This window comes from Phalangium opilio, unplaced genomic scaffold (assembly GCF_054372755.1).
Source record: "Phalangium opilio isolate 3A_F unplaced genomic scaffold, DU_Popi_V2 ptg000017l_1, whole genome shotgun sequence".
In the NCBI taxonomy this organism is placed as follows: Eukaryota; Metazoa; Arthropoda; class Arachnida; order Opiliones; family Phalangiidae; genus Phalangium; species Phalangium opilio.
Genome location: NW_028324151.1, coordinates 13544211 through 13571372, shown reverse-complemented (window position 1 = coordinate 13571372; position 27162 = coordinate 13544211). Strand labels below are relative to the sequence as shown.

Here is a 27162-nt window from a genome sequence, read left to right as displayed (position 1 = left end):
ATTTAATGGTTGTCACGTATTGTGGAAAAGTTTTGACTTTTTACGCTACATCTGAGACCCTACGTCACCTCTCCCGGGTGGGCTCGAACCACCAACCTATTGGTTAACAGCCGAACGTGCTAACCATTGAGCCACGGAAGCTCAGAAATTAAATGGTTGTCACGTATTGTGGAAAAGTTTTGACTTTTAAACGCTACATCTGAGACCCCACGTCACCTCTCCCGGGTGGGCTCGAACCACCAACCTATTGGTTAACAGCCGAACGCGACAACCATTGAGCCACGGGAGCTCAGACATTAAATGGTTGTCACGTATTGGGGAAAAGTTATGACTTTTCACGCTACATCTGAGACCCCACAACACCTCTTCCGGGTGGGCTCGAACCAACAACCTTTTGGTTAACAGCTGAACGCGCTAACCATTGCGCCAAGGAAGCCCAAAAGTTAAATGTTCGTCAGGTATTGTGGAAAAACTCTGATTTTTACGTTACATTTGAGATCCCATAACACCCTCCCGGGTGGGCTCGAACCACCAACCTATTGGTTAACAGCCGAACGTGCTAACCATTGAGCCACGGAAGCTTAGAAATTTAATGGTTGTCACGTATTGTGGAAAAGTTTTGACTTTTTACGCTACATCTGAGACTCCACAACACCTCTCCCGGGTGGGCTCGAACCACCAACCTTTCGGTTAACAGCTGAACGCGCTAACCATTGCGCCACGGAAGCCCAAAAATTAAATGTTCGTCAGGTATTGTGGAAAAATGTTTCTTTTTACGTTACATTTGAGACTACACAACACAGCTCCCGGGTGGGCTCGAACCACCAACCTTTCGGTTTACAACCGAACGCGCTAACCATTGCGCCACGGAAGCCCAAAAATTAAATGTTCGTCAGGTATTGTGGAAAAACTTTTCTTTTTACGTTACATTTGAGACTACACAACACCGCTCCCGGGTGTGATCGAACCACCAACCTTTCGGTTAACAGCCGAACGCGCTAACCATTGCGCCACGGAAGCCCAAAAATTAAATGTCCGTCAGGTATTGTGGAAAAACTTTTCTTTTTACGTTACATTTGAGACTACATAACACCGCTCCCGGGTGGGCTCGAACCACCAACCTTTTGGTTAACAGCCGAACGAGCTAACCATTGAGCCACGGAAGCTCAGAAATTAAATGGTTGTCAGGTATTGTGGAAAAACTTTTCATTTTACGTTACATTTGAGACTACATAACCACGCTCCCGAGTGGGCTCGAACCACCAACCTATTGGTTAACAGCCGAACGCGCTTACCATTGCGCCACGGAAGCCCAAAAATTAAATGGTCGTCAGGTATTGTGGAAAAACTTTTCATTTTACGTTACATTTGAGACTTCACAACACCGCTCCCGGGTGGGCTCGAACCAGAAACCTATTGGTTAACAGCCGAACGCGCAAACCATTGAGCCACGGCAGCTCAGAAATTAATGGGTAGTCAGGTATTGTGAAAAAGTTATGACTTTTCACGCTACATTTGAGACCCCACTACACCTCTCCCGGCTGGGCTCGAACCTCCAACCTATTGGTTAACAGCCGAACGCGCTTACCATTGCGCCACGGAAGCCCAAAAATTAAATGGTCGTCAGGTATTGTGGAAAAACTTTGGCTTTTTACGTTACATCTGAGACCCCACGTCACCTCTCCCGGGTGGGCTCGAACCACCAACCTATTGGTTAACAGCCGAACGCGACAACCATTGAGCCACGGGAGCTCAGAAATTAAATGGTTGTCACGTATTGTGGAAAAGTTTTGACTTTTTACGCTACATCTGAGACCCTACGTCACCTCTCCCGGGTGGGCTCGAACCACCAACCTATTGGTTAACAGCCGAACGCGCTAACCATTGAGCCACGGAAGCTCAGAAATTAAATGGTTGTCACGTATTGTGGAAAAGTTTTGACTTTTAAACGCTACATCTGAGACCCCACGTCACCTCTCCCGGGTGGGCTCGAACCACCAACCTATTGGTTAACAGCCGAACGCGACAACCATTGAGCCACGGGAGCTCAGACATTAAATGGTTGTCACGTATTGGGGAAAAGTTATGACTTTTCACGCTACATCTGAGACCCCACAACACCTCTTCCGGGTGGGCTCGAACCAACAACCTTTCGGTTAACAGCTGAACGCGCTAACCATTGCGCCAAGGAAGCCCAAAAGTTAAATGTTCGTCAGGTATTGTGGAAAAACTCTGATTTTTACGTTACATTTGAGATCCCATAACACCCTCCCGGGTGGGCTCGAACCACCAACCTATTGGTTAACAGCCGAACGTGCTAACCATTGAGCCACGGAAGCTTAGAAATTTAATGGTTGTCACGTATTGTGGAAAGGTTTTGACTTTTTACGCTACATCTGAGACTCCACAACACCTCTCCCGGGTGGGCTCGAACCACCAACCTTTCGGTTAACAGCTGAACGCGCTAACCATTGCGCCACGGAAGCCCAAAAATTAAATGTTCGTCAGGTATTGTGGAAAAATGTTTCTTTTTACGTTGCATTTGAGACTACACAACACAGCTCCCGGGTGGGCTCGAACCACCAACCTTTCGGTTTACAACCGAACGCGCTAACCATTGCGCCACGGAAGCCCAAAAATTAAATGTTCGTCAGGTATTGTGGAAAAACTTTTCTTTTTACGTTACATTTGAGACTACACAACACCGCTCCCGGGTGTGATCGAACCACCAACCTTTCGGTTAACAGCCGAACGCGCTAACCATTGCGCCACGGAAGCCCAAAAATTAAATGTCCGTCAGGTATTGTGGAAAAACTTTCCTTTTTACGTTACATTTGAGACTACATAACACCGCTCCCGGGTGGGCTCGAACCACCAACCTATTGGTTAACAGCCGAACGCGCTAACCATTGAGCCACGGAAGCTCAGAAATTAAATGGTTGTCAGGTATTGTGGAAAAACTTTTCATTTTACGTTACATTTGAGACTACATAACCACGCTCCCGAGTGGGCTCGAACCACCAACCTATTGGTTAACAGCCGAACGCGCTTACCATTGCGCCACGGAAGCCCAAAAATTAAATGGTCGTCAAGTATTGTGGAAAAACTTTTCATTTTACGTTACATTTGAGACTTCACAACACCGCTCCCGGGTGGGCTCGAACCAGCAACCTATTGCTTAACAGCCGAACGCGCAAACCATTGAGCCACGGCAGCTCAGAAATTAATGGGTAGTCAGGTATTGTGAAAAAGTAATGACTTTTCACGCTACATTTGAGACCCCACAACACCTCTTCCGGGTGGGCTCGAACCTCCAACATATTGGTTAACAGCCGAACGCGCTTACCATTGCGCCACGGAAGCCCAAAAATTAAATGGTCGTCAGGTATTGTGGAAAAACTTTGGCTTTTTACGTTACATCTGAGACCCCACGTCACCTCTCCCGGGTGGGCTCGAACCACCAACCTATTGGTTAACAGCCGAACGCGACAACCATTGAGCCACGGGAGCTCAGAAATTAAATGGTTGTCACGTATTGTGGAAAAGTTTTGACTTTTTACGCTACATCTGAGACCCCACGTCACCTCTCCCGGGTAAGCTCGAACCACCAACCTATTGGTTAACAGCCGAACGCGACAACCATTGAGCCACGGGAGCTCAGACATTAAATGGTTGTCACGTATTGGGGAAAAGTTATGACTTTTCACGCTACATCTGAGACCCCACAACACCTCTTCCGGGTGGGCTCGAACCAACAACCTTTCGGTTAACAGCTGAACGCGCTAACCATTGCGCCAAGGAAGCCCAAAAGTTAAATGTTCGTCAGGTATTGTGGAAAAACTCTGACTTTTTACGTTACATTTGAGATCCCATAACACCGCTCCCGGGTGGGCTCGAACCACCAACCTATTGGTTAACGGCCGAACGCGCTATCCATTGAGCCACGGAAGCTTAGAAATTTAATGGTTGTCACGTATTGTGGAAAAGTTTTGACTTTTTACGCTACATCTGAGACCCTACGTCACCTCTCCCGGGTGGGCTCGAACCACCAACCTATTGGTTAACAGCCGAACGCGCTAACCATTGAGCCACGGAAGCTCAGAAATTAAATGGTTGTCACGTATTGTGGAAAAGTTTTGACTTTTAAACGCTACATCTGAGACCCCACGTCACATCTCCCGGGTGGGCTCGAACCACCAACCTATTGGTTAACAGCCGAACGCGACAACCATTGAGCCACGGGAGCTCAGACATTAAATGGTTGTCACGTATTGGGGAAAAGTTATGACTTTTCACGCTACATCTGAGACCCCACAACACCTCTTCCGGGTGGGCTCGAACCACCAACCTTTCGGTTAACAGCTGAACGCGCTAACCATTGCGCCACGGAAGCCCAAAAATTAAATGTTCGTCAGGTATTGTGGAAAAATGTTTCTTTTTACGTTACATTTGAGACTACACAACACAGCTCCCGGGTGGGCTCGAACCACCAACCTTTCGGTTTACAACCGAACGCGCTAACCATTGCGCCACGGAAGCCCAAAAATTAAATGTTCGTCAGGTATTGTGGAAAAACTTTTCTTTTTACGTTACATTTGAGACTACACAACACCGCTCCCGGGTGCGCTCGAACCACCAACCTTTCGGTTAACAACCGAACGCGCTAACCATTGCGCCACGGAAGCCCAAAAATTAAATGTTCGTCAGGTATTGTGGAAAAACTCTGACTTTTTACGTTACATTTGAGATCCCTTAACACCGCTCCCGGGTGGGCTCGAACCACGAACCTATTGGTTAACAGCCGAACGCGCTTACCATTGCGCCACGGAAGCCCAAAAATTAAATGGTCGTCAGGTATTGTGGAAAAACTTTGGCTTTTTACGTTACATCTGAGACCCCACGTCACCTCTCCCGGGTGGGCTCGAACCACCAACCTATTGGTTAACAGCCGAACGCGACAACCATTGAGCCACGGGAGCTCAGAAATTAAATGGTTGTCACGTATTGTGGAAAAGTTTTGACTTTTTACGCTACATCTGAGACCCTACGTCACCTCTCCCGGGTGGGCTCGAACCACCAACCTATTGGTTAACAGCCGAACGCGCTAACCATTGAGCCACGGAAGCTCAGAAATTAAATGGTTGTCACGTATTGTGGAAAAGTTTTGACTTTTAAACGCTACATCTGAGACCCCACGTCACCTCTCCCGGGTGGGCTCGAACCACCAACCTATTGGTTAACAGCCGAACGCGACAACCATTGAGCCACGGGAGCTCAGACATTAAATGGTTGTCACGTATTGGGGAAAAGTTATGACTTTTCACGCTACATCTGAGACCCCACAACACCTCTTCCGGGTGGGCTCGAACCACCAACCTTTCGGTTAACAGCTGAACGCGCTAACCATTGCGCCACGGAAGCCCAAAAATTAAATGTTCGTCAGGTATTGTGGAAAAATGTTTCTTTTTACGTTACATTTGAGACTACACAACACAGCTCCCGGGTGGGCTCGAACCACCAACCTTTCGGTTTCCAACCGAACGCGCTAACCATTGCGCCACGGAAGCCCAAAAATTAAATGTTCGTCAGGTATTGTGGAAAAACTTTTCTTTTTACGTTACATTTGAGACTACACAACACCGCTCCCGGGTGCGCTCGAACCACCAACCTTTCGGTTAACAACCGAACGCGCTAACCATTGCGCCACGGAAGCCCAAAAATTAAATGTTCGTCAGGTATTGTGGAAAAACTCTGACTTTTTACATTACATTTGAGATCCCTTAACACCGCTCCCGGGTGGGCTCGAACCACGAACCTATTGGTTAACAGCCGAACGCGCTTACCATTGCGCCACGGAAGCCCAAAAATTAAATGGTCGTCAGGTATTGTGGAAAAACTTTGGCTTTTTACGTTACATCTGAGACCCCACGTCACCTCTCCCGGGTGGGCTCGAACCACCAACCTATTGGTTAACAGCCGAACGCGACAACCATAGAGCCACGGGAGCTCAGAAATTAAATGGTTGTCACGTATTGTGGAAAAGTTTTGACTTTTTACGCTACATCTGAGACCCTACGTCACCTCTCCCGGGTGGGCTCGAACCACCAACCTATTGGTTAACAGCCGAACGCGCTAACCATTGAGCCACGGAAGCTCAGAAATTAAATGGTTGTCACGTATTGTGGAAAAGTTTTGACTTTTAAACGCTACATCTGAGACCCCACAACACCTCTTCCGGGTGGGCTCGAACCACCAACCTTTCGGTTAACAGCTGAACGCGCTAACCATTGCGCCACGGAAGCCCAAAAATTAAATGTTCGTCAGGTATTGTGGAAAAATGTTTCTTTTTACGTTACATTTGAGACTACACAACACAGCTCCCGGGTGGGCTCGAACCACCAACCTTTCGGTTTACAACCGAACGCGCTAACCATTGCGCCACGGAAGCCCAAAAATTAAATGTTCGTCAGGTATTGTGGAAAAACTTTTCTTTTTACGTTACATTTGAGACTACACAACACCGCTTCCGGGTGCGCTCGAACCACCAACCTTTCGGTTAACAACCGAACGCGCTAACCATTGCGCCACGGAAGCCCAAAAATTAAATGTTCGTCAGGTATTGTGGAAAAACTCTGACTTTTTACGTTACATTTGAGATCCCTTAACACCGCTCCCGAGTGGGCTCGAACCACGAACCTATTGGTTAACAGCCGAACGCGCTAACCATTGAGCCACGGAAGCTCAGAAATTAAATGGCTGTCAGGTATTGTGGAAAAGTTATGACTTTTCACGCTACATCTGAGACCCCACGTCACCTCTCCCGGGTGGGCTCGAACCACCAACCTATTGGTTAACAGCCGAACGCGCTAACCATTTAGCCACGGAAGCTCAGAAATTAAATGGTTGTCACGTATTGTGGAAAAGTTTTGACTTTTTACGCTACATCTGAGACCCCACGTCACCTCTCCCGGGTGGGCTCGAACCACCAACCTATTGGTTAACAGCCGAACGCGACAACCATTGAGCCACGGGAGCTCAGAAATTAAATGGTTGTCACGTATTGGGGAAAAGTTATGACTTTTCACGCTACATCTGAGACCCCACAACACCTCTCCCGGGTGGGCTCGAACCACCAACCTTTCGGTTAACAGCTGAACGCGATAACCATTGCGCCACGGAAGCCCAAAAATTAAATGTTCGTCAGGTATTGTGGAAAAACTCTGACTTTTTATGTTACATTAGAGATCCCATAACACCGCTGCCGGGTGGGCTCGAACCACCAACCTATTGGTTAACAGCCGAACGCGCAAACCATTGAGCCACGGAAGCCCAAAAATTAAATGTTCGTCAGGTATTGTGGAAAAACGTTTCTTTTTACGTTACATTTGAGACTACACAACACAGCTCCCGGGTGGGCTCGAACCACCAACCTTTCGGTTTACAACCGAACGCGCTAACCATTGCGCCACGGAAGCCCAAAAATTAAATGTTCGTCAGGTATTGTGGAAAAACTTTTCTTTTTACGTTACATTTGAGACTACACAACACCACTCCCGGGTGCGCTCGAACCACCAACCTTTCGGTTAACAACCAAACGCGCTAACCATTGCGCCACGGAAGCCCAAAAATTAAATGTTCGTCAGGTATTGTGGAAAAACTCTGACTTTTTACGTTACATTTGAGATCCCTTAACACCGTTCCCGGGTGGGCTCGAACCACGAACCTATTGGTTAACAGCCGAACGCGCTAACCATTGAGCCACGGAAGCTCAGAAATTAAATGGCTGTCAGGTATTGTGGAAAATTTATGACTTTTCACGCTACATCTGAGACCCCACGTCACCTCTCCCGGGTGGGCTCGAACCACCAACCTATTGGTTAACAGCCGAACGCGCTAACCATTGAGCCACGGAAGCTCAGAACTTAAATGGTTGTCACGTATTGTGGAAAAGTTTTGACTTTTTACGCTACATCTGAGACCCCACGTCACCTCTCCCGGGTGGGCTCGAACCACCAACCTTTCGTTTAACAGCTGAACGCGCTAACCATTGCGCCACGGAAGCCCAAAAGTTAAATGTTCGTCAGGTATTGTGGAAAAACTTTTCTTTTTACGTTACATTTGAGACTACACAACACCGCTCCCGGGTGCGCTCGAACCACCAACCTTTCGGTTAACAGCCGAACGCGCTAACCATTGCGCCATGGAAGCCCAAAAATTAAATGTTCGTCAGGTATTGTGGAAAAAGTCTGACTATGCCCTCCTCCAGGAAGGCATAGACGCCATTGGCCCTTATCTGTGCAGGATATTTAGAGCCTGCATTGCTCTGGCGCATATTCCAGATTTCTGGAAGCGCTCGAAGGTTATCTTTATTTCCAAACCTGGGAAGACGAGCTATCTTGAGGCTAAGGCATTCAGACCTACCTGTCTTACCTCTTTCTTCCTAAAGACTTTAGAGAAATTGGTGGACAGGTATCTACGGGATGGTGTTCTATCCCACACACCCCTGTCCACTTTTCAGTTTGCCTATCAGAAAGGCAAGTCCACAGAGACGGCGCTTCATGGCATTTTGAACTGCCTTGACAGGGCCATCGAGTTCAAGGAGATGTCTTTGGCCATCTTCCTTGATATTGAGGGTGCCTTTGATAGGGTCTCTAGTGAAGTCATCCTTCGCGCTGCGGAGCGGTTTGGTATTGACGACACTTTGTGTCGTTGGATAAAATCCATGCTCACGTATTGCAGGGTGACGGCGTCTCTTCTCGGGGAAACCTTGGAGACCTCCACCGACCGTGGCTGTCCTCAGGGAGGGGTTCTTTCCCCTCTTCTTTGGTGCCTGGTGGTGGATGAGCTGCTGGGTCGACTCGGGGAGAGGGAATGTCACTGTTTTGGCTATGCGGATGACATCGCAGTGATTGATACAGGGAGGTTCCCTACAACTATCGCTGCACTGATGAAATCTGTCTTGCATGATGTTGAGGATTGGTGTAGGGGTGTTAACCTAACCGTCAATCCCAACAAGACTGTCCTTGTACCGTTTACTCGGAAAAGGACTAATGACCTATTCAACGATATTTCCTTCTTTGGACAGGTTTTAAAGAAGTCCTCCGAGGTCAAATACCTTGGCGTGACTTTCGATGCCAAGCTTACTTGGAAGTCCCACCTTGATCTGAGTATCAAGAAGGCCGAAATTTTATTTTGGCGTTTAAGAAGTTCAGTCAGCAAGTCCTGGGGCTTAAGCCCTAGGGCTGTAAACTGGATTTATACCAGGATCATCAGGCCAGTGGTTTCCTATGGAGCTCTTGTCTGGTGGCCCAGGGTTCGCCTTAAAACAGCCCAAGATGAACTACGCAAGCTTCAAAGGCTGGCGTGCATCGGTATCACGGGGTCCATGAGAACAGCCCCCACAGCTTCTCTGGAAATCCTTCTCAATATGCTTCCTCTTCACCGCTTTATTGAGGAGGAAGCTATTATGGGAAGCCTGACGAACATTTAATTTTTGGGCTTCCGTGGCGCAATGGTTAGCGCGTTCAGCTGTTAACCGAAAGGTTGGTGGTTCGAGCCCACCCGGGAGAGGTGTTGTGGGGTCTCAGATGTAGCGTGAAAAGTCATAACTTTTCCACAATACCTGACAACCATTTAATTTCTGAGCTTCCGTGGCTCAATGGTTAGCGCGTTCGGCTGTTAACCAACAGGTTGGTTGTTCAAGCCCACCCGGGAGCGGTGTTAAGGGATCTCAAATGTAACGTAAAAAGTCAGAGTTTTTCCACAATACCTGACGAACATTTAATTTTTGGGCTTCCGTGACGCAATAGTTAGCGCGTTCAGCTGTTAACCGAAAGGTTGGTGGTTCGAGCCCACCCGGGAGAGGTGTTGTGGGGTCTCAGATGTAGCTTGAAAAGTCATAACTTTTCCACAATTCCTGACAACCATTTAATTTCTGAGCTTCCGTGGCTCAATGGTTAGCGCGTTCGGCTGTTAACCAACAGGTTGGTTGTTCAAGCCCACCCGGGAGCGGTGTTAAGGGATCTCAAATGTAACGTAAAAAGTCAGAGTTTTTCCACAATACCTGACGAACATTTAATTTTTGGGCTTCCGTGACGCAATGGTTAGCGCGTTCAGCTGTTCACCGAAAGGTTGGTGGTTCGAGCCCACCCGGGAGAGGTGTTGTGGGGTCTCAGATGTAGCGTAAAAAGTCAAAACTTTTCCACATACGTGACAACCATAAAATTTCTAAGCTTCCGTGGCTAAATGTTAAGCGCGTTCGGCTGTTAACCAATAGGTTGGTGGTTCGAGCCCACCCGGGAGCGGTGTTAAGGGATCTCAAATGTAACGTAAAAAGTCAGAGTTTTTTTCACAATACCTGACGAACATTTTATTTTTGGGCTTCCTTGGCGCAATGGTTAGCGCGTTCGGCTGTTAACCGAAAGGTTGGTGGTACGAGCCCACCCGGGAGAGGTGTTGTGGGGTCTCAGATAAAGCTTGAAAAGTCATAACTTTTCCACAATACGTGACAACCATTTAATTTCTGAGCATACGTGGCTCAATGGTTGGCGCTTTCGGCTGTTAACTAATAGGTTCGTGGTTCGAGCCCACAAGGGAGCGGTGTTAAGGGATCTTAAATGTAACGTAAAAAGTCAGAGTTTTTCCACAATACCTGACGAACATTTAGTTTTTGGGCTTCCGTGGCGCAATGGTTAGCGCGTTCGGTTGTTAACCGAAAGGTTGGTGGTTCGAGCGCACCCGGGAGCGGTGTTGTGTAGTCTCAAATGTAACGTAAAAAGAAAAGTTTTTCCACAATACCTGACGAACATTTAATTTTTGGGCTTCCGTGGCGCAATGGTTAGCGCGTTCAGCTGTTAACCGAAAGGTTGGTGGTTCGAGCCCACCCGGGAGAGGTGTTGTGGGGTCTCAGATGTAGCGTGAAAAGTCATAACTTTTCCACAATACCTGACAACCATTTAATTTCTGAGCTTCCGTGGCTCAATGGTTAGCGCGTTCGGCTGTTAACCAACAGGTTGGTTGTTCAAGCCCACCCGGGAGCGGTGTTAAGGGATCTCAAATGTAACGTAAAAAGTCAGAGTTTTTCCACAATACCTGACGAACATTTAATTTTTGGGCTTCCGTGACGCAATGGTTAGCGCGTTCAGCTGTTAACCGAAAGGTTGGTGGTTCGAGCCCACCCGGGCGAGGTGTTGTGGGGTCTCAGATGTAGCGTAAAAAGTCAAAACGTTTCCACAATACGTGACAACCATTAAATTTCTAAGCTTCCGTGGCTAAATGTTTAGCGCGTTCGGCTGTTAACCAATAGGTTGGTGGTTCGAGCCCACCCGGGAGCGGTGTTAAGGGATCTCAAATGTAACGTAAAAAGTCAGAGTTTTTTTCACAATACCTGACGAACATTTTATTTTTGGGCTTCCTTGGCGCAATGGTTAGCGCGTTCGGCTGTTAACCGAAAGGTTGGTGGTTCGAGCCCACCCGGGAGAGGTGTTGTGGGGTCTCAGATGTAGCGTGAAAAGTCATAACTTTTTCACAATACCTGACAACCATTTAATTTCTAAGCTTCCGTGGCTCAATGGTTAGCGCGTTCGGCTGTTAACCAATAGGTTGGTGGTTCGAGCCCACCTGGGAGCGGTGTTGTGGGGTCTCAGATAAAGCTTGAAAAGTCATAACTTTTCCACAATACGTGACAACCATTTAATTTCTGAGCATCCGTGGCTCAATGGTTAGCGCTTTCGGCTGTTAACCAATAGGTTCGTGGTTCGAGCCCACCCGGGAGCGGTGTTAAGGGATCTTAAATGTAACGTAAAAAGTCAGAGTTTTTCTACAATACCTGACGAACATTTAGTTTTTGGGCTTCCGTGGCGCAATGGTTAGCGCGTTCGGTTGTTAACCGAAAGGTTGGTGGTTCGAGCGCACCCGGGAGTGGTGTTGTGTAGTCTCTAATGTAACGTAAAAAGAAAATTTTTCCACAATACCTGACGAACATTTAATTTTTGGGCTTCCGTGGCGCAATGGTTAGCGCGTTCAGCTGTTAACCGAAAGGTTGGTGGTTCGAGCCCACCCGGGAGAGGTGTTGTGGGGTCTCAGATGTAGCGTGAAAAGTCATAACTTTTCCACAATACCTGACAACCATTTAATTTCTGAGCTTCCGTGGCTCAATGGTTAGCGCTTTCGGCTGTTAACCAATAGGTTCGTGGTTCGAGCCCACCCGGGAGCGGTGTTAAGGGATCTTAAATGTAACGTAAAAAGTCAGAGTTTTTCTACAATACCTGACGAACATTTAGTTTTTGGGCTTCCGTGGCGCAATGGTTAGCGCGTTCGGTTGTTAACCGAAAGGTTGGTGGTTCGAGCGCACCCGGGAGCGGTGTTGTGTAGTCTCTAATGTAACGTAAAAAGAAAATTTTTTCCACAATACCTGACGAACATTTAATTTTTGGGCTTCCGTGGCGCAATGGTTAGCGCGTTCAGCTGTTAACCGAAAGGTTGGTGGTTCGAGCCCACCCGGGAGAGGTGTTGTGGGGTCTCAGATGTAGCGTGAAAAGTCATAACTTTTCCACAATACCTGACAACCATTTAATTTCTGAGCTTCCGTGGCTCAATGGTTAGCGCGTTCGGCTGTTAAACAACAGGTTGGTTGTTCAAGCCCACTCGGGAGCGGTGTTAAGGGATCTCAAATGTAACGTAAAAAGCCAAAGTTTTTCCACAATACCTGACGACCATTTAATTTTTGGGCTTCCGTGGCGCAATGGTTAGCGCGTTCGGCTGTTAACCGAAGGGTTGGTGGTTCGAGCCCACTCGGGAGAGGTGTTGTGGGGTCTCAGATGTAGCGTGAAAAGTCATAACTTTTTCACAATACTTGACAACCATTAAATTTCTAAGCTTCCGTGGCTCAATGGTTAGCGCGTTCGGCTGTTAACCATTAGGTTGGTTCTTCGAGCCCACTCGGGAGCGGTGTTAAGGGATCTCAAATGTAACGTAAAAAGTCAGAGTTTTTCCACAATGTCTGACGAACATTTAATTTTTGGGCTTCCGTGGCGCAATGGTTAGCGCGTTCGGCTGTTAACCGAAAGGTTGGTGGTTCGAGCTTACACGGGAGCGGTGTAAAGGGATCTCAAGTGTAACGTAAAAAGTCAGAGTTTTTCCACAATACCTGACGAACATATAATTTTTGGGCTTCCGTGGCGCAATGGTAAGCGCGTTCGGCTGTTAACCAATAGGTTGGTGGTTCGAGCCCAGCCGGGAGAGGTGTAGTGGGGTCTCAGATGTAGCGTGAAAAGTCATAACTTTTTCACAATACCTGACAACCATTTAATTTCTGAGCTCCCGTGGCTCAATGGTTATCGCGTTCGGCTGTTAACCGAAAGGTTGGTGGTTCGAGCCCACCCGGGAGAGGTGTTGTGGGGTCTCAGATGTAGCGTGAAAAGTCATAACTTTTCCACAATACCTGACAACCATTTAATTTCTGAGCTTCCATGGCTCAATGGTTAGCGCGTTCGGCTGTTAACCAATAGGTTTGTTGTTCGAGCCCACCCGGGAGCGGTGTTATGGGATCTCAAATGTAACGTAAAAAGTCAGAGTTTTTCCACAATACCTGACGAACATTTAATATTTGGGCTTCCGTGGCGCAATGGTTATCGCGTTCGGCTGTTAACCGAAAGGTTGGTGGTTCGAGCCCACCCGGGAGAGGTGTTGTGGGGTCTCAGATGTAGCGTGAAAAGTCATAACTTTTCCACAATACCTGACATCCATTTAATTTCTGAGCTTCCATGGCTCAATGGTTAGCGCTTTCGGCTGTTAACCAATCGGTTGGTGGTTCGAACCCACCCGGGAGCGGTGTTATGGGATCTCAAATGTAACGTAAAAAGTCAGAGATTTTCCACAATACCTGACGAACATTTAATTTTTGGGCTTCCGTGGCGCAATGGTTATCGCGTTCGGCTGTTAACCAATAGGTTGCTGGTTCGAGCCCACCCGGGAGCGGTGTTGTGAAGTCTCAAATGTAACGTAAAAAGCCAAAGTTTTTCCACAATACCTGACGACCATTTAATTTTTGGGCTTCCGTGGCGCAATGGTAAGCGCGTTCGGCTGTTAACCAATAGGTTGGTGGTTCGAGCCCAGCCGGGAGAGGTGTAGTGGGGTCTCAGATGTAGCGTGAAAAGTCATAACTTTTTCACAATACCTGACAACCATTTAATTTCTGAGTTACCGTGGCTCAATGGTTTGCGCGTTCGGCTGTTAACCAATAGGTTGGTGGTTCGAGCCTACCCGGGAGCGGTGTTATGGGATCTCAAATGTAACGTAAAAAGTCAGAGTTTTTCCACAATACCTGACGACCATTTAATTTTTGGGCTTCCGTGGCGCATTGGTAAGCGCGTTCGGCTGTTAACCAATAGGTTGGTGGTTCGAGCCCAGCCGGGAGAGGTGTAGTGGGGTCTCAGATGTAGCGTGAAAAGTTATAACTTTTTCACAATACCTGACAACCATTTAATTTCTGAGCTGCCGTGGCTCAATGGTTTGCGCGTTCGGCTGTTAACCAATAGGTTGGTGGTTCGAGCCTTTCCGGGCGCGGTGTTATGGGATCTCAAATGTAACGTAAAAAGTCAGAGTTTTTCCACAATACCTGACGAACATTTAATTTTTGGGCTTCCGTGGCGCAATGGTTATCGCGTTCGGCTGTTAACCGAAAGGTTGGTGGTTCGAGCCCACCCGGGAGAGGTGTTGTGGGGTCTCAGATGTAGCGTGAAAAGTCATAACTTTTCCACAATACCTGACAACCATTTAATTTCTGAGCTTCCATGGCTCAATGGTTAGCGCGTTCGGCTGTTAACCAATAGGTTTGTTATTCGGGCCTAGGGTTCGAAAATTACGGTAATTTTGGAAAATGGTAAATTACGCCGTAAATTACCGCGTAAATTACCGCGTAAATTACCATTCACGGTAATTTACGAAATTCAAAAATTAAATTATGTTGATCGTTTATAAGCTAAATAATGAAAAATATCACTTGAACACAGCTATTATTTTTATAGCATAGTATCGTACATTATTTAAACACCGAGTTTTGATGTTTGCAGCTCCAAAATACTTTTGAACAGCAAGATCCACTTGCTTCTTCTTAGCAATTTTGCGAATTATTGCTATTTCACGATTTTAGAAAAAAATTCTAGAGAAGGGCCGAATCCAGTTTAAACTGATACCGATATATCGGTTTAGTCAAATTTCGGTACCGATATTGGTATTGGCCCATCTCTAGAAATTTCGAACAACTACAGCTTTCCAGCAAAGAGGGTAGAAAGAGGGGGAGTAGAAGCTAGCGGCTTTGGCAAGGCATTTTGAGTGTTCTCGCTTTTCTTTTTCATTTATTTGTTATATTTTCCTCCTAATATCCGGTTCACCGTATTTCAACCAATAAGAGGGCAGAGAAAGATGCGCGCGCGCACCGGAAGCTTAGAGGTAAACTTTCAAAGCGAGAACACTCACTTAACACCAACCTTTCCGATAACAGCCGAACGAGCTGAAAATGCGCCACAGAAGCCCGGAAATTGAATGGTTGTCAGGTATCGTGGAAAACTTATGACTTTTTACGCTACATCTGAGACCCCACAACACCTCTCCCGGGTGGAGTGGAACCACCAAACTATCGGTTAAAAGCCGAACGCGAATTTCATTGAGCCACGGAAGCTCTGAAATTTAATGGTCGTCAGGTATTGTTGAAAAACTTTGGCTATTTACGTTACATTTGATATCTCACAAAACCGCTCCCGGGTGGGCTCGAACCACCAACCTTTCGGTTAAAAGCCGAACGCGCTAACCATTGAGCCACGGAAGCTTAGAAATTAAATGGCTGTCAGGTATCGTGGAAAACTTATGACTTTTTACGCTACATCTGAGAACCCACAACACCTCTCCCGGGTGGAATGGAACCACCAACCTTTCGGTTAACAGCTGAACGCGCTAACCATTGAGCCACGGAAGCTCAGAAATAAACTGGTTGTCAGGTATTGCGGAGAAACTATGACTTTTTACGTTACTTATAAAACTTAACATCAACGTTCCCGGGTGGGTTTGAGCCACCAACCTTTCCGATAACAGACGAACGAGCTGAAAATGCGCCACAGAAGCCCGGAAATTGAATGGTCGTCAGGTATTGTGGAAAAACTTTGACTTTTTACGTCACATCTGAGACCTCACAACACCGCTCCTGGATGGGCTCGAACCACCAACCTTTCGGATAACAGCCGAACGAGCTAACCATTGCGCAACGGAAGCCCAAAAATTAAATGTTCATCTGGTATTGTGGAAAAGCTCTGACTTTTTACGTTACATCTGACACCTCAAAGCACCGCTCCCGGGTGTTCGAACCACCAACCTTTCGGTTAACAGCCGAACGCGCTATCCATAGCGCAACGGAAGCTCAAAAATTAAATGGTCTTCAGGTATAGTGGAGAAACTATGACTTTTTACGTTACTTATAAATATTAACACCAACGTTCCCGGGTGGGCTTGAGCCACCAACCTTTCGGATGACATCCGAACGCGCTAATCATTGCACCACGCAGGCCCAAAAATTAAATGTTCATCTGGTATTGTGGAAAAGCTCTGACTTTTTACGTTACATCTGACACCTCAAAGCACCGCTCCCGGGTGTTCGAACCACCAACCTTTCGGTTAACAGCCGAACGCGCTATCCATAGCGCAACGGAAGCTCAAAAATTAAATGGTCTTCAGGTATAGTGGAGAAACTATGACTTTTTACGTTACTTATAAATATTAACACCAACGTTCCCGGGTGGGCTTGAGCCACCAACCTTTCGGATGACATCCGAACGCGCTAATCATTGCACCACGCAGGCCCAAAAATTAAATGGACGTCTGGTATTGTAGAAAACTTATGACTTTTTACGCGACATCTGAGACCCCACAACACCTCTCCCGGGTGGAATGGAAGCACCAACCTTTCGGATAACAGCCGAACGCAATTAGCATTGTGCCACGGAAGCTTAGAATTTCAAATGTTGTCAGGTATTGTGGAAAAACCACGGCTTTTTACGTTACATTTGAGATCTCACAAAACCTATCCCGGGTGGGCTCGAACCACCAACCTTTCGGTTAACAGATGAACGCGATAACCATTGCGCCACGGAAGCTCAGAAATTAAATTTTTCGTCAGGTATTGTGGAAAAACTTTGACTTAATACGTTACATCTGAGCCCTCACAACACTGCTCCCGGGTGGGCTCGAACCACCAACCTTTCGGTTTACAGCTGAACGCGCTAACCATTGCGCCACAGAAGCCCAAAAATTAAATGTTCGTCAGGTATTGTGGAAAAACATTGACTTTTTACGTTACATCTGAGACCTCACAACACCGCTCCCGGGTGGGCTGGAACCACCAACCTTTCGGTAAGCAGATGAACGCGATAACCATTGCGCAACGGAAGCCCAAAAATTAAATGGTCTTCAGGTATTGTGGAAAACTTATGACTTTTTACGCGACATCTGAGACCCCACAACACCTCTCATGGGTGGGCTCGAACCACCAACCTTTCGGTTAACAGCTGAACGCGCCAACCATTGCGCCACGGAAGCCCAAAAATTAAACCTTCGTCAGGTATTGTGGAAATAACTGACTTATTACGTTACATCTGAGACCTCACAACAACGCTCTTGGATGGGCTCGAACCACCAAACTATCGGTTAAAAGCCGAACGCGCTAACAATTGAGCCACGGAAGCTCTGAAATTAAATGGTCGTCAGGTATTGTGGAAAAACTTTGACTTTTTACGTAACATCTGAAACCTCACAGCACCGCTCCTGGGTGGGCTCGAACCACCAACCTTTCGGTTAACAGATGAACGCGATAACCATTGCGCCCCGGAAAACCAAAAATTAAATGGACGTCAGGTATTGTGGATAACTTATGACTTTTTACGCGACATCTGAGACCCCACAACACCTCGCATGGGTGGGCTCGAACCACCAACCTTTCGGTTAACAGCTGAACGCGCCAACCATTGCGCCACGGAAGCCCAAAAATTAAACCTTCGTCAGGTATTGTGCAAAAAACACTGACTTATTACGTTACATCTGCGTTGCGCAATCGTTATCGCGTTCATCTGTTAACCGAAAGGTTGGTGGTTCGAGCCCACCCAGGAGCGGTGCTGTGAGGTTTCAGATGTTACGTAAAAAGTCAAAGTTTTTCCACGATACCTGACGACCATTTAATTTCAGAGCTTCCGTGGCTCAATTGTTAGGCCGTTCGACTTTGAACCGATAGTTTGGTGGTTCGAGCCCATCCAAGAGCGTTGTTGTGAGGTCTCAGATGTAACGTAATAAGTCAGTGTTTTTTGCACAATACCTGACGAAGGTTTAATTTTTGGGCTTCCGTGGCGCAATGGTTGGCGCGTTCAGCTGTTAACCGAAAGGTTGGTGGTTCGAGCCCACCCATGAGAGGTGTTGTGGGGTCTCAGATGTCGCGTAAAAAGTCATAAGTTATCCACAATACCTGACGTCCATTTAATTTTTGGTTTTCCGGGGCGCAATGGTTATCGCGTTCATCTGTTTACTGAAAGGTTGGTGGTACCAGCCCACCCGGGAACGTTGGTGTTAAGTTTTATAAGTAACGTAAAAAGTCAAAGTTTTTCCACAATACCTGAAGACCATTTAATTTTTGGGCTTCTTTTGCGCAATGGTTATCGCGTTCATCTGTTAACCGAAAGGTTGGTGGTTCGAGCCCACCCAGGAGCGGTGCTGTGAGGTTTCAGATGTTACGTAAAAAGTCAAAGTTTTTCCACAATACCTGACGACCATTTAATTTCAGAGCTTCCGTGGCTCAATTGTTAGCGCGTTCGGCTTTTAACCGATAGTTTGGTGGTTCGAGCCCATCCAAGAGCGTTGTTGTGAGGTCTCAGATGTAACGTAATAAGTCAGTGTTTTTCCACAATACCTGACGAAGGTTTAATTTTTGGGCTTCCGTGGCGCAATGGTTGGCGCGTTCAGCTGTTAACCGAAAGGTTGGTGGTTCGAGCCCACCCATGAGAGGTGTTGTGGGGTCTCAGATGTCGCGTAAAAAGTCATAAGTTTGCTACAATACCAGACGTCCATTTAATTTTTGGGCCTGCGTGGTGCAATGATTAGCGCGTTCGGATGTCATCCGAAAGGTTGGTGGCTCAAGCCCACCCGGGAACGTTGGTGTTAATATTTATAAGTAACGTAAAAAGTCATAGTTTCTCCACTATACCTGAAGACCATTTAATTTTTGAGCTTCCGTTGCGCTATGGATAGCGCGTTCGGCTGTTAACCGAAAGGTTGGTGGTTCGAACACCCGGGAGCGGTGCTTTGAGGTGTCAGATGTAACGTAAAAAGTCAGAGCTTTTCCACAATACCAGATGAACATTTAATTTTTGGGCTTCCGTTGCGCAATGGTTAGCTCGTTCGGCTGTTATCCGAAAGGTTGGTGGTTCGAGCCCATCCAGGAGCGGTGTTGTGAGGTCTCAGATGTGACGTAAAAAGTCAAAGTTTTTCCACAATACCTGACGACCATTCAATTTCCGGGCTTCTGTGGCGCATTTTCAGCTCGTTCGTCTGTTATCGGAAAGGTTGGTGGCTCAAACCCACCCGGGAACGTTGATGTTAAGTTTTATAAGTAACGTAAAAAGTCATAGTTTCTCCGCAATACCTGACAACCAGTTTATTTCTGAGCTTCCGTGGCTCAATGGTTAGCGCGTTCAGCTGTTAACCGAAAGGTTGGTGGTTCCATTCCACCCGGGAGAGGTGTTGTGGGTTCTCAGATGTAGCGTAAAAAGTCATAAGTTTTCCACGATACCTGACAGCCATTTAATTTCTAAGCTTCCGTGGCTCAATGGTTAGCGCGTTCGGCTTTTAACCGAAAGGTTGGTGGTTCGAGCCCACCCGGGAGCGGTTTTGTGAGATATCAAATGTAACGTAAATAGCCAAAGTTTTTCAACAATACCTGACGACCATTAAATTTCAGAGCTTCCGTGGCTCAATGAAATTCGCGTTCGGCTTTTAACCGATAGTTTGGTGGTTCCACTCCACCCGGGAGAGGTGTTGTGGGGTCTCAGATGTAGCGTAAAAAGTCATAAGTTTTCCACGATACCTGACAACCATTCAATTTCCGGGCTTCTGTGGCGCATTTTCAGCTCGTTCGGCTGTTATCGGAAAGGTTGGTGTTAAGTGAGTGTTCTCGCTTTGAAAGTTTACCTCTAAGCTTCCGGTGCGCGCGCGCATCTTTCTCTGCCCTCTTATTGGTTGAAATACGGTGAACCGGATATTAGGAGGAAAATATAACAAATAAATGAAAAAGAAAAGCGAGAACACTCAAAATGCCTTGCCAAAGCCGCTAGCTTCTACTCCCCCTCTTTCTACCCTCTTTGCTGGAAAGCTGTAGTTGTTCGAAATTTCTAGAGATGGGCCAATACCAATATCGGTACCGAAATTTGACTAAACCGATATATCGGTATCAGTTTAAACTGGATTCGGCCCTTCTCTAGAATTTTTTTCTAAAATCGTGAAATAGCAATAATTCGCAAAATTGCTAAGAAGAAGCAAGTGGATCTTGCTGTTCAAAAGTATTTTGGAGCTGCAAACATCAAAACTCGGTGTTTAAATAATGTACGATACTATGCTATAAAAATAATAGCTGTGTTCAAGTGATATTTTTCATTATTTAGCTTATAAACGATCAACATAATTTAATTTTTGAATTTCGTAAATTACCGTGAATGGTAATTTACGCGGTAATTTACGCGGTAATTTACGGCGTAATTTACCATTTTCCAAAATTACCGTAATTTTCGAACCCTAGGCCCGAATAACAAACCTATTGGTTAACAGCCGAACGCGCTAACCATTGAGCCATGGAAGCTCAGAAATTAAATGGTTGTCAGGTATTGTGGAAAAGTTATGACTTTTCACGCTACATCTGAGACCCCACAACACCTCTCCCGGGTGGGCTCGAACCACCAACCTTTCGGTTAACAGCCGAACGCGATAACCATTGCGCCACGGAAGCCCAAAAATTAAATGTTCGTCAGGTATTGTGGAAAAACTCTGACTTTTTACGTTACATTTGAGATCCCATAACACCGCGCCCGGAAAGGCTCGAACCACCAACCTATTGGTTAACAGCCGAACGCGCAAACCATTGAGCCACGGCAGCTCAGAAATTAAATGGTTGTCAGGTATTGTGAAAAAGTTATAACTTTTCACGCTACATCTGAGACCCCACTACACCTCTCCCGGCTGGGCTCGAACCACCAACCTATTGGTTAACAGCCGAACGCGCTTACCAATGCGCCACGGAAGCCCAAAAATTAAATGGTCGTCAGGTATTGTGGAAAAACTTTGGCTTTTTACGTAACATTTGAGACTTCACAACACCGCTCCCGGGTGGGCTCGAACCAGCAACCTATTGGTTAAGAGTCGAACGCGATAACCATTGCGCCACGGAAGCCCAAAAATTAAATGTTCGTCAGGTATTGTGGAAAAACTCTGACTTTTTACGTTACATTTGAGATCCCAAAACAGCGCTCCCGGGTGGGCTCGAACCACCAACCTATTGGTTAACAGCCGAATGCGCAAACCATTGAGCCACGGGAGCTCAGAAATTAAATGGTTGTCAGGTATTGTGAAAAAGTTATGACTTTTCACGCTACATCTGAGACCCCACAACACCTCTCCCGGGTGGGCTCGAACCACCAACCTTTCGGTTAACAGCGAACGCGATAACCATTGCGCCACGGAAGCCCAAAAATTAAATGTTCGTCAGGTATTGTGGAAAAACTCTGACTTTTTACGTTACATTTGAGATCCCATAACACCGCTCCCGGGTGGGCTCGAACAACAAACCTATTGGTTAACAGCCGAACGCGCTAACCATTGAGCCATGGAAGCTCAGAAATTAAATGGTTGTCAGGTATTGTGGAAAAGTTATGACTTTTCACGCTACATCTGAGACCCCACAACACCTCTCCCGGGTGGGCTCGAACCACCAACCTTTCGGTTAACAGCCGAACGCGATAACCATTGCGCCACGGAAGCCCAAAAATTAAATGTTCGTCAGGTATTGTGGAAAAACTCTGACTTTTTACGTTACATTTGAGATCCCATAACACCGCTCCCGGGTAGGCTCGAACCACCAACCTATTGGTTAACAGCCGAACGCGCAAACCATTGAGCCACGGTAACTCAGAAATTAAATGGTTGTCAGGTATTGTGAAAAAGTTATGACTTTTCACGCTACATCTGAGACCCCACTACACCTCTCCCGGCTGGGCTCGAACCACCAACCTATTGGTTAACAGCCGAACGCGCTTACCATTGCGCCACGGAAGCCCAAAAATTAAATGGTCGTCAGGTATTGTGGAAAAACTTTGGCTTTTTACGTTACATTTGAGACTTCACAACACCGCTCCCGGGTGGGCTCGAACCAGCAACCTATTGGTTAACAGCCGAACGCGATAACCATTGCGCCACGGAAGCCCAAAAATTAAATGTTCGTCAGGTATTGTGGAAAATCTCTGACTTTTTACGTTACATTTGAGATCCCATAACACCGCTCCCGGGTGGGTTCGAACCACCAACCGATTGGTTAACAGCCGAAAGCGCTAACCATTGAGCCATGGAAGCTCAGAAATTAAATGGATGTCAGGTATTGTGGAAAAGTTATGACTTTTCACGCTACATCTGAGACCCCACAACACCTCTCCCGGGTGGGCTCGAACCACCAACCTTTCGGTTAACAGCCGAACGCGATAACCATTGCGCCACGGAAGCCCAAATATTAAATGTTCGTCAGGTATTGTGGAAAAACTCTGACTTTTTACGTTACATTTGAGATCCCATAACACCGCTCCCGGGTGGGCTCGAACAACAAACCTATTGGTTAACAGCCGAACGCGCTAACCATTGAGCCATGGAAGCTCAGAAATTAAATGGTTGTCAGGTATTGTGGAAAAGTTATGACTTTTCACGCTACATCTGAGACCCCACAACACCTCTCCCGGGTGGGCTCGAACCACCAACCTTTCGGTTAACAGCCGAACGCGATAACCATTGAGCCACGGGAGCTCAGAAATTAAATGGTTGTCAGGTATTGTGAAAAAGTTATGACTTTTCACGCTACATCTGAGACCCCACTACACCTCTCCCGGCTGGGCTCGAACCACCAACCTATTGGTTAACAGCCGAACGCGCTTACCATTGCGCCACGGAAGCCCAAAAATTATATGTTCGTCAGGTATTGTGGAAAAACTCTGACTTTTTACGTTACACTTGAGATCCCTTTACACCGCTCCCGTGTAAGCTCGAACCACCAACCTTTCGGTTAACAGCCGAACGCGCTAACCATTGCGCCACGGAAGCCCAAAAATTAAATGTTCGTCAGACATTGTGGAAAAACTCTGACTTTTTACGTTACATTTGAGATCCCTTAACACCGCTCCCGAGTGGGCTCGAAGAACCAACCTAATGGTTAACAGCCGAACGCGCTAACCATTGAGCCACGGAAGCTTAGAAATTTAATGGTTGTCAAGTATTGTGAAAAAGTTATGACTTTTCACGCTACATCTGAGACCCCACAACACCTCTCCCGAGTGGGCTCGAACCACCAACCCTTCGGTTAACAGCCGAACGCGCTAACCATTGCGCCACGGAAGCCCAAAAATTAAATGGTCGTCAGGTATTGTGGAAAAACTTTGGCTTTTTACGTTACATTTGAGATCCCTTAACACCGCTCCCGAGTGGGCTTGAACAACCAACCTGTTGTTTAACAGCCGAACGCGCTAACCATTGAGCCACGGAAGCTCAGAAATTAAATGGTTGTCAGGTATTGTGGAAAAGTTATGACTTTTCACGCTACATCTGAGACCCCACAACACCTCTCCCGGGTGGGCTCGAACCACCAACCTTTCGGTTAACAGCTGAACGCGCTAACCATTGCGCCACGGAAGCCCAAAAATTAAATGTTCGTCAGGTATTGTGGAAAAAATTTTCTTTTTACGTTACATTAGAGACTACACAACACCGCTCCCGGGTGCGCTCGAACCACCAACCTTTCGGTTAACAACCGAACGCGCTAACCATTGCGCCACGGAAGCCCAAAAACTAAATGTTCGTCAGGTATTGTAGAAAAACTCTGACTTTTTACGTTACATTTAAGATCCCTTAACACCGCTCCCGGGTGGGCTCGAACCACGAACCTATTGGTTAACAGCCGAAAGCGCTAACCATTGAGCCACGGAAGCTCAGAAATTAAATGGTTGTCAGGTATTGTGGAAAAGTTATGACTTTTCACGCTACATCTGAGACCCCACAACACCTCTCCCGGGTGGGCTCGAACCACCAACCTTTCGGTTAACAGCTGAACGCGCTAACCATTGCGCCACGGAAGCCCAAAAATTAAATGTTCGTCAGGTATTGTGGAAAAATTTTCTTTTTACGTTACATTAGAGACTACACAACACCACTCCCGGGTGCGCTCGAACCACCAACCTTTCGGTTAACAACCGAACGCGCTAACCATTGCGCCACGGAAGCCCAAAAACTAAATGTTCGTCAGGTATTGTAGAAAAACTCTGACTTTTTACGTTACATTTAAGATCCCTTAACACCGCTCCCGGGTGGGCTCGAACCACGAACCTATTGGTTAACAGCCGAAAGCGCTAACCATTGAGCCACGGATGCTCAGAAATTAAATGGTTGTCACGTATTGTGGAAAAGTTATGACTTTTCAAGCTTTATCTGAGACCCCACAACACCGCTCCCAGGTGGGCTCGAACCACCAACCTATTGGTTAACAGCCGAACGCGCTAACCATTGAGCCACGGAAGCTTAGAAATTAAATGGTTGTCAGGTATTGTGAAAAAGTTATGACTTTTCACGCTACATCTGAGACCCCACAACACCTCTCCCGGGTGGGCTCGAACCACCAACCTTTCGGTTAACAGCCGAACGCGCTAACCATTGCGCCAAGGAAGCCCAAAAATAAAATGTTCGTCAGGTATTGTGAAAAAAACTCTGACTTTTTACGTTACATTTGAGATCCCTTAACACCGCTCCCGGGTGGGCTCGAACCACCAACCTATTGGTTAACAGCCGAACGCGCTAAACATTTAGCCACGGAAGCTTAGAAATTTAATGGTTGTCACGTATTGTGGAAACGTTTTGACTTTTTACGCTACATCTGAGACCCCACAACACCTCGCCCGGGTGGGCTCGAACCACCAACCTTTCGGTTAACAGCTGAACGCGCTAACCATTGCGTCACGGAAGCCCAAAAATTAAATGTTCGTCAGGTATTGTGGAAAAACTCTGACTTTTTACGTTACATTTGAGATCCCTTAACACCGCTCCCGGGTGGGCTTGAACAACCAACCTGTTGGTTAACAGCCGAACGCGCTAACCATTGAGCCACGGAAGCTCAGAAATTAAATGGTTGTCAGGTATTGTGGAAAAGTTATGACTTTTCACGCTACATCTGAGACCCCACAACACCTCTCCCGGGTGGGCTCGAACCACCAACCTTTCGGTTAACAGCTGAACGCGCTAACCATTGCGCCACGGAAGCCCAAAAATTAAATGTTCGTCAGGTATTGTGGAAAAACTTTTCTTTTTACGTTACATTTGAGACTACACAACACCGCTCCCGGGTGCGCTCGAACCACCAACCTTTCGGTTAACAACCGAACGCGCTAACCATTGCGCCACGGAAGCCCAAAAACTAAATGTTCGTCAGGTATTGTGGAAAAACTCTGACTTTTTACGTTACATTTAAGATCCCTTAACACCGCTCCCTTGTGGGCTCGAACCACGAACCTATTAGTTAACAGCCGAAAGCGCCAACCATTGAGCCACGTATGCTCAGAAATTAAATGGTTGTCACGTATTGTGGAAAAGTTATGACTTTTCAAGCTTTATCTGAGACCCCACAACACCTCTCCCGGGTGGGCTCGTACCACCAACCTTTCGGTTAACAGCCGAACGCGCTAACCATTGCGCCAAGGAAGCCCAAAAATAAAATGTTCGTCAGGTATTGTGAAAAAAACTCTGACTTTTTACGTTACATTTGAGATCCCTTAACACCGCTCCCGGGTGGGCTCGAACCACCAACCTATTGGTTAACAGCCGAACGCGCTTAACATTTAGCCACGGAAGCTTAGAAATTTTATGGTTGTCACGTATGTGGAAAAGTTTTGACTTTTTACGCTACATCTGAGACCCCACAACACCTCTCCCGGGTGGGCTCGAACCACCAACCTTTCGGTGAACAGCTGAACGCGCTAACCATTGCGTCACGGAAGCCCAAAAATTAAATGTTCGTCAGGTATTGTGGAAAAACTCTGACTTTTTACGTTACATTTGAGATCCCTTAACACCGCTCCCGGGTGGGCTTGAACAACCAACCTGTTGGTTAACAGCCGAACGCGCTAACCATTGAGCCACGGAAGCTCAGAAATTAAATGGTTGTCAGGAATTGTGGAAAAGTTATGACTTTTCAAGCTACATCTGAGACCCCACAACACCTCTCCCGGGTGGGCTCGAACCACCAACCTTTCGGTTAACAGCTGAACGCGCTAACTATTGCGTCACGGAAGCCCAAAAATTAAATGTTCGTCAGGTATTGTGGAAAAACTCTGACTTTTTACGTTACATTTGAGATCCCTTAACACCGCTCCCGGGTGGGCTTGAACAACCAACCTGTTGGTTAACAGCCGAACGCGCTAACCATTGAGCCACGGAAGCTCAGAAATTAAATGGTTGTCAGGTATTGTGGAAAAGTTATGACTTTTCACGCTACATCTGAGACCCCACAACACCTCTCCCGGGTGGGCTCGAACCACCAACCTTTCGGTTAACAGCTGAACGCGCTAACCATTGCGCCACGGAAGCCCAAAAATTAAATGTTCGTCAGGCTTCCCATAATAGCTTCCTCCTCAATAAAGCGGTGAAGAGGAAGCATATTGAGAAGGATTTCCAGAGAAGCTGTGGGGGCTGTTCTCATGGACCCCGTGATACCGATGCACGCCAGCCTTTGAAGCTTGCGTAGTTCATCTTGGGCTGTTTTAAGGCGAACCCTGGGCCACCAGACAAGAGCTCCATAGGAAACCACTGGCCTGATGATCCTGGTATAAATCCAGTTTACAG

At 46.8% G+C, this 27162-nt stretch overlaps 9 non-coding genes across 9 annotated transcripts; 1 reads left to right on the top strand and 8 right to left on the bottom strand.

The window, feature by feature from the left end:
• Positions 1–801: 801 nt before the first annotated feature.
• On the bottom strand, positions 802–874 carry TRNAY-GUA (transfer RNA tyrosine (anticodon GUA)). The gene has a single exon. It is a non-coding gene; the product is annotated as a tRNA-Tyr (tRNA).
• A 1685-nt stretch (positions 875–2559) lies between these two features.
• Positions 2560–2632, bottom strand: TRNAY-GUA (transfer RNA tyrosine (anticodon GUA)). The gene has a single exon. It is a non-coding gene; the product is annotated as a tRNA-Tyr (tRNA).
• Positions 2633–4466: 1834 nt separating this feature from the next.
• Positions 4467–4539, bottom strand: TRNAY-GUA (transfer RNA tyrosine (anticodon GUA)). Its single transcript has one exon. It is a non-coding gene; the product is annotated as a tRNA-Tyr (tRNA).
• A 955-nt stretch (positions 4540–5494) lies between these two features.
• On the bottom strand, positions 5495–5567 carry TRNAS-GGA (transfer RNA serine (anticodon GGA)). Its single transcript has one exon. It is a non-coding gene; the product is annotated as a tRNA-Ser (tRNA).
• An 808-nt stretch (positions 5568–6375) lies between these two features.
• TRNAY-GUA (transfer RNA tyrosine (anticodon GUA)) lies at positions 6376–6448 on the bottom strand. The gene has a single exon. It is a non-coding gene; the product is annotated as a tRNA-Tyr (tRNA).
• A 954-nt stretch (positions 6449–7402) lies between these two features.
• Positions 7403–7475, bottom strand: TRNAY-GUA (transfer RNA tyrosine (anticodon GUA)). Its single transcript has one exon. It is a non-coding gene; the product is annotated as a tRNA-Tyr (tRNA).
• An 8278-nt stretch (positions 7476–15753) lies between these two features.
• On the bottom strand, positions 15754–15826 carry TRNAK-UUU (transfer RNA lysine (anticodon UUU)). Its single transcript has one exon. It is a non-coding gene; the product is annotated as a tRNA-Lys (tRNA).
• A 1393-nt stretch (positions 15827–17219) lies between these two features.
• Positions 17220–17292, bottom strand: TRNAY-GUA (transfer RNA tyrosine (anticodon GUA)). The gene has a single exon. It is a non-coding gene; the product is annotated as a tRNA-Tyr (tRNA).
• A 2552-nt stretch (positions 17293–19844) lies between these two features.
• On the top strand, positions 19845–19917 carry TRNAK-UUU (transfer RNA lysine (anticodon UUU)). Its single transcript has one exon. It is a non-coding gene; the product is annotated as a tRNA-Lys (tRNA).
• Positions 19918–27162: the final 7245 nt, after the last annotated feature.